The following is a 15,347-nucleotide window of genomic DNA, read 5'->3' on the forward strand; positions in this document are numbered from 1 at the left end:
TGCTGGGATCTAGCCCCAACTTTCAGCAAATATTTTTTAAGAATGGATAATTTGGAGAGGTTTCATATTACAAAGATTTCACTACTTTTTTCTTTTTTGTTCAAATCTATCCTACCTTGTACTTACTGCATGAAGGATGATCACAAATAATCAGAACCTAGCTAGAGGTCGCAAAAGAAATGATCAAAGTCCGTTGTCGGTTGCATTTGCCTTGATTTTGTAGTTGTGGGGGTGGTTTTTCCCTTGCTAGATGGCAACATTCAGTCATTCACAACAGGACTCCCAATCAGTAAGGGCAGAGTTTTTAAAAACAGCCTTCTGAGCCCACAAGCAGGGTCAGATTGTCAGGACAGCAAAGTGCTGGGGCCGGGGAGGGAATCTTCCCTGAGGTGTCACAATGAGAGCTGAGCTCTTTTAAAAATCTAACCCTTTCAGCTGGGGCTGAGCACTTGCAAATCTGTCTGCACCACTAACGATGGACTATGTAATGGGACTGCCCCGCCTGTCCTGTTTATTCCTCAGTCCTAAAGGCTCTCAGCAAAAGAGCCATTGCCTAGCTCAACTGACCCAATGAAGTCCATGGGGAGAGGAGGACACATTTGGTATGTCTACACTGCAATCAAACACCCGGGGCTGACCTGAGTCAGCTGACTTGGACTTGCCGGACTTGGGCTACACTGCAATTTTATAGCCTTGAGCCCTTTCACTTTCACTATCCAGTGTCAGCCTCTCATCTGCTTCTGTTTCCACCCCAGTGCCAGCTGCTTCCTCCAGAGACCACACTTCCCCAGGAAACAACGTCTTGCATCTGAGCTGTACCCTTTGAGATACCAAAAAACAAACCGCACCCCCCACACCAAAACCAAGGCCTCTTTCAAGCGCACCGCCTCCCTTACACACAGCGTCTCTCCACTCGAGGGCTTCTAGGCAATCAGTTCAGCTAATGGAGGGATGAAAAGGGCTTTTGTGACGTGCTTTATATTTTCGAAGCCATGGAAAGACATTTCTAATTATCGCATAAAAAGGGGCTCTCAGCCATGCACTCCTCTGTTCACCGGGTAGGTGCAGCGCAGCTGAGTGGCTGCAGATCCCGGCCCCACCATCGCTGTCAGAGCCACCCTGCATTTGTGTCTAAATGCTTCCCTCCCCTGGCAGATTCATTCCATTTATGATCATGGTTTGCTGTCTCTTCTCCCCCATCCCTTCCCGTATGGCTGTCCCTCCTCTGCCCGCCCCCAGTCTCTCTGTTCCTCACTATGCCTCTGTCACACTTACTCCCTTGCATTTTTTAAAACCCTTCATGAGCTCGATCTCACAGATCCTGTGTCTCTCTTTCTATTTCCTTCCCTGCTCCCTCCACTCACCTAGTGGTGACTCGGCATCACTGGGGATGCAAGAGCTTTCTCCTCTGCAGTTTCTGGAAATAGACTTTTGGCTAGTTTCATCTGCTCTCCAAGGGACAGCTCCTCAGCTGGGATAAATCAACATTGCTCTGATGCCATCACTGGAGCTACACTGATTTACACCAGCTGAGGCTCTGGCCCGGACACTCAAATTTGCTTAACTTAAAGGCCCAGATCCTGGACTGTGACCAAGGAGTACTTGGTGTAGCTCAGGATCCTGGGGATCCTGTGTCAGGCTGGTTCCCAACATGAACCAGCATGAGCGGGGGGCTCGGACCACCAGCCCTGTGCATGCGGGGGTAAGGATCTGTAGGGGGAAGGGGGGATGGGGGGGGGCTTGGGCTGGCCCCAGGTGCCAGTGGGGAGGGGGACCTCAGACTGGACCTACATGGGTGGGAGGCTGGGTGGCCTCGGGTAGCCCCATGTGTGTGGGAGCGGCACGGGGTCTGTTGCAGGTGCCAGGGGAGGGGACCTCAGCCCAGCCTGGTGGGAGGCTTGGGAGGGCCCTGCATGGCGGGGGGTGGGAAAAGGGACTCAGGCCAGCCTAGGGGTGTCCCATTTTCCCTTTGGGAAAATATGGTCACCCTAAGTATCCCCCTAAAACCCTGTCAGCATTACAGCCTCCTGATATCTCCCTCCAACTCGGTCTCTGGTGGTGCAATTATTTCCCCCCCATATATCTCATCTTGCATGCCCCTTCCCTCCCCCCACCCCCCAAAATGAATTTGTGCCTTTTATCCCCGTGTAAATACAGCCTGGCTCTCTGCCCCCCTCTCGTGGCTGGATCACAGAAAGGTTTAATGGCAGGTTTCAGAGGAGCAGCCCTGTTAGTCTGTATTTGCAAAAAGAACAGGAGGACTTATGGCACCTTAGAGACTAACCAATTTATTTGAGCATAAGCTTTCGTGAGCTCACAAAAGCTTATGCTCAAATAAATTTGTTAGTCTCTAAGGTGCCACAAGTCCTCCTTTTCTTTTTGCATAAAGGTTTAAGGCTGCTGCAGACTTTGAGCCATGCAAAAATAAAGCATCTAAAAAAAAAAAAAACAGTTTAACCTTATCTGGGATCACAAACCCGAAAATCATATGGCTAGCGTGCTACAGGGCGGAACTGCTGCTCTTTGGATCTGTTAGGATATAGATATTCAGGCCTGTCTGTAAAGGCCTATACTCTAAGAATTTAGGTGTATTCTTATCACTTGGCTAGTGATAGAGGTATAAAAGAAAGAATCAAAATCACTGTCTGCCAGTGTAAGGGCCTTCTCTTACTGTGACAGTTTGTGGCCCTGTGCTTAGGCTCAGGCCTTTGGCTAAGCAGCAGAGGCAGCCATAAGCTGGGAAGCGAATGGTCACATCCTCACATCCCAAACTAGTCACATTGAAATAAGGTGCTATTGGGCTGTTAGGCACTATCAGGACAGGATTGTATTCCTATCACCTCCAGAGGAAGGGAAGTGCCTAGAAAATGTAAAAGGAAACTTAGTTTGATAGCATCCTGTCTGGCAAGAACTCACTTATCAATAGCTGGGATGTGAAATCCTCACTTCTGTATTGTTTTGTCATTATAGTTCCCACTTTGCTGTTGTTTGTCTGTATAATCTCTGTCTGGTTCTGTGATTGTTCCTGTCTGCTGTGTAATTAATTTTGCTGGGTGTAAACTAATTGAGGTGGTGGGATATAATTGGTTACATAATCATGTTACAATATGTTAGGATTGGTTAGTTAAATTTCAGGAAAATGATTGGTTAAGGTATAGCTAAGGAGAACTCAAGTTTTACTATATAATCTGTAGTCAATGAGGAAGTGACTGGGTGTGGGTGGGCATGTGGGTGTGTGAGATGGGAACAGGGAATGGGGGTAAGAAAATTGGAATCATGTTTTGCTAAAGGGGGAAATGGGAACAGGGAATGGGAGTAAGGAAGTTGGAATCATGTTTGGCTAAGGGTAGGAATGGGAACAGGGACACAGGTGTAAGGCTCTGTGGTTTCAGAGCTGGGAAGGAGGATACTAAGGAAGGAAACTGGAATCATGCTTGCTGGAAGTTCACCCCAATAAACATCAAATTGTTTGCACCTTTGGACTTCGGGTATTGTTGCTCTCTGTTCATGCGAGAAGGACCAGGGAAGTAAGTGGGTGAAGGAATAAGCCCCCTAACAGGATCCCGTAACCGCATGTCCGGACGTCAGCATGGTTTCATTTTTTTTTTTAAGTGCCGCCTTCATGATGAAGTTCCTGGGGTTTGTACTGGTTGAAAAAAGATTTAATTGGGGATCGGTCCTGCTTTGAGCAGGAGGTTGGACTAGATGACCTCCTGAGCTCCCTTCCAACCCTGATATTCTATGATCTGGGGGTTACAGCGGACCACAAATGTAATAAGAGTCAACAACGTGATGCGGTTGCCAACAAAAGCTCGGCCCGTTCTTGGGGGTGTTTGAACAGGAGGGCTGTGTGTCAGATGCAGGTGGTAGTCGTTCCACTCTACTTGGCTCTGGTGAGGCCTCTGCTGGAGAACTGTGTCCAGTTCCGGGCTCCTCACTTTAACGAAGATGTGGAGACACTGGAGAGAGTCCAGAGGAGAGCAACAACAAATGAGAAAATATTTGGAAGACCTGACCTATGAGGAAAGGTTAAAGAAAGAAGAAGAAGAACTGGGCACATCTAGCCTTGAGAAAAGAAAACTGAGAAGGGGACCTGCTAACAGCCTCCAAATATGTTACCTGTCCTCTTTAGAACAGCCCTTATCGATTGTTCGCCGTGTCCACTGGAGGTAGGACAAGAAGCAATGGGCTTCACCTGCAGCAAGGGAGATTTAGGTTGGATATTAGGAAAAACTTTCTAACTCTCCGGATAGTTACTGTGACAAAGTTCCTCCTCTGCCTTGGTGGGTCCTGTGCTTATTGGTGGATTTTCTCGCCTCATAGGTTCACGGCAGCCCTCAGTTTGGCCACTTTCGTGCCGTTCACTCAGTTAGCCTCATCACTGGCCAGCGTGGGGAAAGGAAGAAGAACAATCCCCACAGTCTCTGCTGGTCCACCTAGTGGATCGGGGAACAGGCCAGAGACCTTCCCCTCTGGTGGAACCCACAGTCCAGGTCAACTCCTCCGGTATCAAGTAGGGAGTTGGGAGGATTTGGGGGGAACCCGGGCCCGCCCTCTACTCCGGGTTCCGGCCCAGGGCCCTGTGGAATGCAGCTGTCTACAGTGGCTCCTGGAACAGCTGCGTGACAACTACAACTCCCTGGGCTACTTCCCCATGGCCTCCTCCCAACACCTTCTGTATCCTCACCACAGGACCTTCCTCCTGGTGTCTGATAATGCTTGTACTCCTCAGTCCTCCAGCAGTACACCTTCTCACTCTCAGCTCCTTGTGCCTCTTGCTCCCAACTCCTCGTACGCGCACCACAAACTGAAGTGAGCTCCTTTTTAAAACCCAGGTGCCCTGATTAGCCTGCCTTAATTGATTCTAGCAGCTTCTTGATTGGCTGCAGGTGTTCTAATCAGCCTGTCTGCCTTAATTGTTTCCAGAAAGTTCCTGATTGTTCTGGAACCTTCCCTGTTATCTTACCCAGGGAAAAGGGACCTACTTAACTTGGGGCTAATATATCTGCCTTCTATCACTCTCCTGTAGTTGTGCTTGCTTCGGCAGCACGTATACTAAAATTGGAACGATACAGAGAAGATTAGTATGGTCCCTGCACAAGGATGACATGCAAGATCACTCTCCTGTAGCCATCTGGCCTGACCCTGTCACATAACGCTCTGGAACAGGCTTCCAGGGAAGGTTGTGGAATGCCCGTCATTGGAGGTTTTTAAGAACAGGTTGGACAAACAGCTGTCAGAGGTGGCAGAGGGGTTTACTTGGTCTTGCTTCAGTGCAGGGGGCTGGACTAGATGACCTCTCGAGGTTCCTTCCAGCCCTACATTTCTATATTACACTACAGCCGGAATGTCAGCATTCATCTCCAAGCCAATCTGAATTAATTTAGGGAGCGAGATTTTTATTACAGGCTAAATCGAATGTTTCATTCATCTAACTAAACAGAGAGCAGCTGCGGCTTTTTGCCGCAGCTCTGTGGAGTCATGCAGGGATTGCACAAGGGAACATAGCTCCTACTCACAGGAGAGTTACTGCATTCGTATTATTAGCAATTGTTTGTATTACAGTAGCAATAGAAGGTCCTTATCAAGGTCCAAGGCCCCCTAGCGATAGACACCTTACCAATAAGTATTTATATTTATCATTATTAGGGCCACAGCACTAGGATGCCCAGCCATGGACCAGCACCCCTTCCTGCCTACTGTACTGACGCAGAACAAAAATGCAGCCCCTGCCTCAAAATGCTTACTGTCTAGGGGTGACATCCTAGCCCCATTGAAGGCAATGGGAGTTTTGCCACTGACTTCACTGAGGCAGGGATTTCACTCTAGGGTTCAGGTGAAACAAAGAGGTGTGGGAGGAGGGGATGGGAGGAAGAGTAAATGGAGCACAGAAGAATGGACTTCCAGGCTTTCAAGTGATGGAATTGTGTCTAAAACTATCCATCCAGTTTGGCAAGATTTGCTCTTGCCCCGGCCCCCGGCCCCATGCCCGCTTATTGCTCATGCTTTTAGTACCTGTTATACCCAGTCCCACTCAGCAAAGCATTTAAGCATATGCTGATCTGTGGCCTGCCTGCCAAGAGCTCGCTCCATTATTTCGATGGCAGAGATGATGGTCTGAATGCAGGCTCCAGGAGCGGCACAGTCCTAGATGGTAAGCTCTTGTGGGGCAAGGATAGTCTTTTTGTTCTATGTTTGTACAGCACCTAGCAAAATGGCATCCTAGTCATAAATAATTAATGACTGAATGGTGCAGATGCGGGTGACGATTTGGTGGTGACGATAGGAAGCAGGTTCAGAAGATGCGGGAGCAGGAGGCCAAAGAAATTCAGGGTCCGTGTCAAACACCAAAGTGTGCTGGAATGCAGTAAATTCATAATAAACCATTAATACGCCTCAGATCCTGCATATACCCCGACTGCACCTCGCTTTGCACAGACCGCAGTCCCTCGTCAGGACTCCTCAGCGTCTGCACACAAGAATGAATCATAGAATATCAGGGTTGGAAGGGACCTCAGGAGGTCATCTAGTCCAACCCCCTGGTCAAAGCAGGACCGATCCCCAATTTTTGTCCCAGATCCCGAAATGGCCCCCTCAAGGATTGAACTCCCAACCCTGGGTTTAGCAGGCCAATGCTCAAACCACTGAGCTATCCCTCCCCCCAGCACTCCCTGAAGGAAACCTTGCCCCTTGGCAAGTTTCAGCAGGTTACTGAAATATTAGCATTGGTAGATTTCTGAAGTGCTGCAATTTGTTTGTGTTTCAGGCTGTTCTGCAAATGCCAGGTTCTGGGAGCAGAAAGCAAGAGATGAAGAATAGTTGGCCCAGAAAGAAACAAAAGGCTAATGATGGAGAGAACGGTGAGCGACAAGCAACGGCGAGAGGCAATTCGTTTGTGCGGGGGTTTGGGGTTTTTTTTTTTTAAAGACCCTTCAAGACAAAAAATGGACGTTTGTTATTCTCCAAATACGAATACACTGGAGAGATGGGTTTTTACAAGGCACAAGCCAGAGAGACGCCAGCTGGTAGGAGGGGGTCCACCCTTATCCCCAGCACCCCTCAGAAGTGTATAGAGAAGACTCCTTACCATCTGGGCAAAGTAGGACCCACATGGTGCCTCCTCTCTTCCCCATTTTGTGGCTTTGGGGGAAAACGGAAGAGAGGAGCCAGCCAGAGACTCCAGCTGGAGCGGGGACCTTCTGACATTCAGAGAACACTGTACAGTTTTGATTGGACTTTCTGTGCCCTGTGCGGCTTGGCTGTTTGCACCAAGGACCTCGACGCCAATTAGCAGAGAGCATGGGGTGGTATCTACCTAATAGTTCACCAGAGTGTCATGTGAGGTTGCTCTTGAAAGCCTGGGTCACACTGGTCCTCATGACCACTGCGAGATGGATAATTGTGAAGAATTACGTGTAACTCCTGAAAATCACATTCTTAAGGTCTGTGACTTGGAGTGGTCGCCAAAAGGCAAGAAACAGGTTTCTTTCAGGAAGACGATGTCTGTCTATCTCTTGGTCTGTCCCCATGTAAATTGAGTACTGCATACTTCACACTGAATGCCTATTTACAGTCTGAGCAACATGCTAATCAAGTAATTGCAAAGTCTCCAGGGAAGATCCTAGACAGGGAAACACAAACAGTGGGGTTAGGCAAGTTACCTGGGAAAAAGCGACCATTAAGGCAGGACACGAGAGAGGTCTACAAACTCACGAATGGTGGGGAGAAAATGAATGGGGAAGTGTTATTTGCCCCTTCACATAACACAAGAAGTAGGGGGTCACCCAATGAAATTAATAGGCAGCAGGTTTAAAACACAAGGAAGTACTTCATCGCACAACGCACCGTCAAACTGTGAAATTCATTGCCGGGGGATGTTGTAACGGCCAAACGTATAACTGGGTTCCAAAAAGCATGAGGTACGTTCATGGAGGATAGGTCCATCAATGGCTATTAGCCAAGATGGTCAGGGCCACAACTCCGTGCACCAGGTGTCTCTAAACCTCCAACTGCCAGAAGCATCTGGCAGTGGCCACTGTCAGAGGCAGGATATGGGCCTAGATGGACCATTGGTCTAACCCAGTACAATCGTTCTTATGTTCAAGTGAAGATAATGGATTTTTGAACTACAGTATAACTGTGGAGACAAACACTGGATCGTTCCACTGAGGATTGATGAGGATAGTGTGCTTGTCTCATGAACAGAAGACCACAGCCAAGCCTGGCTGTGACACACACTGGAAGCACTGGGGGTGCACGTTTGCTCTGATGATGGGACAGTGTCTTGTTAGTAGAGGTTAGGCTCTAGTAGGTGTGTTATGATTTTATTTTTATAGTACCCTTTCTCTCCCACCTTCCTGCTTGCGCATTTCAATCTCTGTTCTTAATTAAATAAACTTCTCATCACTGGAAATCTGAATGCTGTCTTCTATGGCATAACGGGGAAGCTGGGGTGGCCTGTTCCTTTGGGACCAAAGGATCTGGGAATTCTGAGAGTACCCAGTGGAGCAGGGGCTGGGCACTCCAGGGAGATGCTTGGAGGGCTCCAGGGTTGGATTGTGCCTATTGCTATCCTGTCCATAGGCAGCGAGGCCTGGAAGGCAGCACTTGTGTTGGGGAACTGCCCCAGAGCAGGCACAGACGTGGCTTCCTCCCGCTAAGGGCCGGTGCCTCACAATCCTGGAAACCCGCGAGAAGCAGCCCAGCCCACCCCGCTCCCGTCTCTTCATTTCTGCTTCAATCCTCGCCTGCAGCTTTTACCCTCTTCTTCCCTACCCTGTCCCCTTTGCCCCCTTCCCACAGAGCTGATCCCCTCCTAACTAAACCCACTGATCCCAAATCTAAACCTAAATCCTGCACCCAAATCTTCATGGAATTAAGATGCAGTTTACTGCCATCACTTTGTTCATCTGTGGGTGCATCCTACCTTTTCCCCCCACCCGGTGTCTGTCTGGTACATTTAGATTGGAAGCTCTCTGGGGCAGGGACCATCTCCTATTCTCGGTTTGTGTAGTGCCTGGCACAATGGGCCCCCGCTCCTGGTTGGTCCTTAGGCACTACCATCATAAACATGATTAATAACAGCCAGATGTGCAGGTACGGGACTACCGCGAGATGCCCCAGTGGTCAGCACAGTGGGCTGAGACTTAGGAGACAAGTTTAATTCCCTGGGTGATCTTGGGCGAATCACGTAGTCCCCGAGATTTTTGAGGCCATCTAGTGCCTTAGAGAGGAAGGACGGTCTAATGGTTAGAGCACTAGTGTGAGATTTGGGAGAGTTGGACTCAAGTCACTGCTCACCACAGATTTAGCATCTCTGGGCCGGCCTCCCTCCCTCTTCTGTTCAGTGCGGAGAACAGCACTGACCTAGCTGACAGGAGTTGAGGGGGCTGTGAAGATCAAGACATTATATACCAGGTGCTCAGACACTATGGTAAGGCGGTGGACCTGTGGTGCGTGGCTCTTGTAGTGAAGGCGCTGGACCAGGACTCCTGAAATCCAAGCTCTACTCCTGCATCTAACACAGACTCCCTGTGTGATCTTGGCCACGTTACTTACAGTCAATCTCTTCCTCCTCTTTAAATATAATCCTTCCCTTGGCTGTTTAGACTGTAGCTCTTTGGGGGCAGGGACTGTCTCTCACTAGGTATGCACAGTGCCTAGCCCAGTGGGGCCCTGATCCAAGTGAAGATGTTTTTTAAATAAAAACAAGAAACAATAATAAAGCTGGGACAGCTGCCAACAGCTCCCCTTTTAAGCGGCTCTGTGCCTCAGCTTACCCTATCTGTAAAAAGGCCAGGATAATGATACCAACCTCCTTTGTAAAGTGCTTTGAGATCTACTGATGCAACACACTATATAAGAACTAGGTATTATTATTAACTGTTGCCTCCCAGGATAGCAAGGCTTTTGACAGACTACTCCAGCAGGTCGACAACAGGTGTGCTTAACGCACAAGACTATCCAGGTGTTTCAGACAGAGATCTTCCATTTTCAGCCTTTCCGAGCTATGCATCACGTCAGAGGCATCAACATTCATTTCAGGATGTCCAAGCCTAAATCTGAAAGGTTAGTCCTGGGAGCTGACAAAATTGTTAGGCATTAATAAGCATGGCAGATTGGAAGAGAGTTTCTCCAGTGCAATTCCTGCTCTTTAAATCAAACATTGGATTTGCCAAGGGAAGAAATAAGTGCCAATAAACTCGCTGCAATAAATTCTTTAAAAGAAAGGTCTCCTATCTGAAGGGATCTCATGTTGCATTTGGTTTCCTGCATTCTGTTTCCAATGCAGCTCCAGGGTCAGATTTTTCTCTCGCTCTCACTGGTTTAAGGCACCCATAGCTCCACTGAAGGCAAGGAGGGTTACGCTGTGTAGATCTGGAGTGAGTGAGTGAGAATTGGGCCCCGTGTCTATATATTTGGCTTAAATCATATTCATACTGAGAAGAGAGACCCAGAAACTCCTGGGAGTGAATAATGATCCGCGCTGTGTGAGGTTGTTAGGAAAGTTTCAAGTCAAGAGGAACTTGACTAGTTTGGAACTGACCTGGTTTTGTGAATTTAGCATCTTTTCCATCCCATGGGCTATTTTCACAATCAGCCAGACTCATGCAGGCCATTGTTTTTCCTGCAAGCTGGTACAGGTCACATAGACATTTGCATATGTCATAATCCACACAACAGCGTTCTTCACACAAATGGAGAGGGGGTTGCAACTCATGCATAGCTCATATCACACACCCCAGCAGTTTCCACCTGCAACAGGGCAAAACTCACCCATTTGAGCTGAGCCCCTGCTGTTGGTTGGATCTCCCACCCCACACCACCGGGGTGACAGCGCCCTGTACTCACCCAGCCTCCCATCCATCAGCAGCACAAGGTCCCATGGGAGTGCACCCCTTCCAGAGCTACTAAAGGTCCACAAGTGGGCGGGGAGAGAGATAAACTGATAAGCCCCCAGATGATCTCTCTTCCTTCGTGGGGCCTCTGGCAAGTCATAATCCAGCTGAACACCCACAGCTGAGTTGCTAATAAGAGTTCCAAAGTAATCATTAGCAATGTAGCCCACCTTCCCCTCTCGGGATTTAGGCAGGCAGCAGCCAGAGGAGCTCTCAGCCATACTTTTCTCCAGGAGCTGACATAGGGAGATCTGTTCTTCTTCCAGGGATGTTGCTAACTGAGCTGCATGTCCCCTTTGTAGGCCCTTCTTCCAGGCCTGACGTGCCCTGGAGCCCAGAGCAGTTCAATAACCCTCCCCTGGCCTGTGCATAGTTTGTATAGCCTCTCACAGGTCCAACTTGAAGTACCTTGCAAAGACCTCAGCAGCAGAAATGAGACCAAGTAGAAACCTTTTACACATCTCTGGTGGTGATCATAGGCCTGTGGCTTGTTGTCTGCCAGCTGGCTCCTCTATTGCAGGGCAGGCAGAATTACTTGGTGCCTCCCTCAGTCTGATAGCCAGATAAATTGCAAGTGCACCCCCCCCCCCGCCCCCGTGTCACTGTGGTGACGTCAGTGGTGCATAGAGGTAGCTGCATAGACTACATTGCAATAATCTAATGAGAGCATCATCAAGGCCAGAGCCACTGGGGAGAGGTCAGCTGCAGAGAGAAATGGCTGCAAAATCGAGGTGGGCACTTTCCTGCCAGTGGCACTATCTAAGGCTCCAGGAACAATCAGGGCTGCCACTGTGCCCTATAAAAGGCTCGTGCTGGCATTGGGACTGTCCTTAAAGGGCCAGCACACTTTTACACACCCCCATGTTGTGAATCATTATGGTTAATTATCTGGGTTATCGTAGCACCTAGCAGTCATGGACCTGGCCCCCCTCGTGCTAGGCGCTGTACAGACACAGAACATAAAGCCAGTCCCTATCCCAAAGAGCTTCCGATTGAAGTCAGGAATAAATGTCTGCCCTATTATCATGATGCCTGCCCCCACCCCAGAGATTGCCTTGTGCAATCTCTCAGCCCAGATATCTTCCCCCCAGGGACAGCTGGAATCCAAACTTCCCACCCTGCAGAACCGTCCGAGAGGAGCGCTAAAAATATTCTCAATGGCTGTGTGACAAGTCTTGCCTAGGTGCCTTGACAGCCTTCAGCCTTCAGCCCCATGCTTAACAATGTACCTCGGTGAAAATTCTTAGTCATACCCTGCGACGGCTCATGGCTCAATTGTTGATCTGTCACTGAAGGTCCTCGCTGAGCGTGATTCTTGTCAGTTGCCAGGAGAGGACAAGCGGTTTACAAGGCCACAAGACCACAGGTGTCAGACTGAACTATTTTCTTTGATTATTATTATCCATAACAAGTGAAGTGAAGCGTTTTCTGCTGGTAGCCTGCCTAGAAATGGGCTGGGATAAATAGGCCACAAGCACAGATGAATAGCCCACTGGCTGAGGGCTGTTCCCCGTTCCTCCCTGTTATGCTGCGTGCATGTTTATAATAGCAACCTGATTATTCATGAAAGCTGGTCACACTGCAATATTTTTGGACGGAAAGTGGCTTTTAGTCCCAACCAAACATTCCCACAGAAAATTTTCAGGTTGGACAAAAAGAACAAACCCAAGAACTCGAAATCAGAAGCTGAAAAACTTTCAGCTTTCAGGTTGGGGGGTTTTCAGCTCAAAAACTCAGCGTTCGGCTTTTGAAAAATCAATTTTTTAAACCAAAAATGGCGTTTGAAACCCTGAAAAATGTTATTCATGACATGAACTGGGGGGAGGGGTTAAAAAGCAATTTTTTCCCTAAATTTTCCATGAAAAATGATGGGCATTTCTCAACCACGGTTGCTACTCATTGGTCAAGTACCACATGCCAGAGGGGAGGAGGTGAACGTGATCTTGCAGGGAAGTACTTGCTGTGGGTATGTCTGCATTGGGGTGGGGCTGTAATTTCCAGCTCAGGTAGACATATCTGTGCCGGCTCTGAGCCACATGCTAAAAACACCGGGGTAGCTGCGGCAGCATGGGCAGCAGGCTGGGCTAGCCACCCAAGTATGTACCTGGGGCGTCAGGTGGGGTCGTACCCGGGCAGCTAGCCTGGTGCACCACTTGTGCAGCCCGGGGGTACATGCTATTAGCATGCTAGCTCAACCCGGGGATTTACAGAGCAGTCTGTTTAACTTCTGTACCCAGAAAGATAATGGAGCAAGCAATTCAGCAATCAATTTGAAAACATCTAGAAGATAATAAGGTGATAAGTAACAATCAGCATGGAGTTGTCAAGAACAAATTGTGTCAAACGAACCGGATAGCTTTCTTTGACAGGGTAACACGCCTTGTAAATGGGGGAAGCGGTAGATGTGGTATATCTCGACTTTAGTAAAGCTTTCTATACTGTCTCGCATGACCTTCTCATACACAAACTAGGGAAATGCAACCTAGATGGAGCTACGATAAGGTGGGTGCAAAACTGGTTGGAAAACAGTTCACGGAGAGTAGTTATCAGTGGTTCACAGTCATGCTGGAAGGGCATAACGAGTGGGGTCTCACAGGGATCGGTTCTGGATCTGGTTCTGTTCAATATCATCATCAATGATTTAGATAATGGCATAGAGAGTACACTTATAAAGTTTGCAGACAATTCCAAGCTGGGAGGGGTTGCAAGTGCTTTGGAGGATAGGATTAAAATTCAAAATGATCTGGACAAACTGGAGAAATGGTCTGAAGTAAATAGGATGAAATTCAATAAGAACAAATGCAAAGTACTCCACTTACCAAGAAACAATCGGTTGCACACATACAAAATGGGCAATGACTGCCTAGGAAGGAGTACTGCAGAAAGAGATCTGGGGGTCATAGTGGATCACCAGCTAAATATGAGTCAACAGTGTAACACTGTTGCTAAAAAGGCAAACATCATTCTGGGATGTATTAGCAGGAGTAGTGTAAGCAAGACACGAGAAGTAATTCTTCCGCTCTACTCCGTGCTGATTAGGCCTCAACTGGAGTATTGTGTCCAGTTCTGGGTGCCACATTTCAGGAAAGATGTGGACAAACTGGAGAAAGTCCAGAGAAGAGCAACAAAAATTATTAAAGTCTAGAAAACATGAGCGATGAGGGAAGATTGAAAAAATTGGGTTTGTTTAGTCTGGCAAAGAGACGACTGAGGGGGACATGAGAACACTTTTCAAGTACATAAAAGGTTGTTACAAGGAGGAGGGAGAAAATTTGTTCTTAAATGCTGAGGATAGGACAAGCATCAATGGACTTAAATTGTAGCAAGGGCTGTTTAGGTTGGCCATTAGGAAAAACTTCCTAACTGTCAGAGTGGTTAAGCACTGGAATAAATTGCCTAGGGAGGTTGTGGAATCTCCATCATTGGGGATTTGTAAGAGCAGGTTGGACAAACACCTGTCAGGGATGGTCTAGATAATACTTAGTCCTGCCTTGAGTGCAGGGTCTGGACTAGATGACCTCTCGAGGTCCCTTCCAGTGCTATGATTCTATTATTCAATTGGAGCTAGCGGGGGGGGGGATATATCTGCTTGGCCTGGAAATGATACCTCCAGAGTAGATGATGTACCCTATTGTGACGTTGCCCCCCATAATGCTTTATGGAAATATGCTTATGAATGTAAATAAGACGTAACTGGAACGTGTTTTATGTTACATATGCCATGTAACATATCTCTGCAAAGGTGATGATCTACTGAATATATTCATCCTATTTGTATGCATGTATCATTTTTTTATTCAAAGTTATGAATCTTGGCTGTGTACTTGTTTGATTTTAAATAGCCTTAGTAAGGCTGTGCATCTCTCTCTATTAATGTTATAGAGGGCGAATAATTTACGAGTTTACCCTGTATAAGCTTTATATAGGGTAAAACAGACTTATTTGGGGTCTGGACCCCATTGAGAGTTGGGTATCCGAGTGCTGGAGACAGGAACATTTCTTAAACCGCCTTCAGTTAAGCCTGTTAGGGGACATGGTTCAGACCTGGGTCTGCGTTTGCAGCTGGCTAGCATGTCTGGCTCAAAGCAGGCAGGGCACTGAAGTCCCAAGCTGCCAGGGAAAACAGACTTAGAATTAGTCTCAGCACATCAGTTGGCAGTTCCCAAGGGGTTTTCTGTGATCCAACCTGTCACACCTATCTTTGGAGAACAGGGTTCAATCCCTGGCTTTGCCAAAGATGTCCTGGGCGACTTATGGCAAGTCATTTCATTTCTTCTAGTCCTGATTCCCCACCCCTGACTTCAATGACAAAGAATCAAGTGCTCTGTCCTTTGTTTCCCTACTCTGAGATCCCTGAGGAGGGTGGGACAGAAGCATTTTGGTGTGGCATTAATTGTCATGCCCACAACAAGCTGAAGACCTGAACATGGAGTGTTTGTGAAGCAGGAA

At 48.0% G+C, this 15,347-nt stretch overlaps 1 non-coding gene across 1 annotated transcript; it reads left to right on the forward strand.

Moving 5' to 3' along the window:
* The first annotated feature begins 5,031 nt into the window (after positions 1-5,031).
* On the forward strand, positions 5,032-5,138 carry LOC125625283 (U6 spliceosomal RNA). The gene has a single exon (XR_007353509.1). It is a non-coding gene; the product is annotated as a U6 spliceosomal RNA (small nuclear RNA).
* The last annotated feature ends 10,209 nt before the right edge of the window (positions 5,139-15,347 follow it).

The sequence above is a fragment of the Caretta caretta genome, chromosome 21 (genome assembly GCF_965140235.1).
Source record: "Caretta caretta isolate rCarCar2 chromosome 21, rCarCar1.hap1, whole genome shotgun sequence".
Lineage (NCBI taxonomy): Eukaryota > Metazoa > Chordata > Testudines > Cheloniidae > Caretta > Caretta caretta.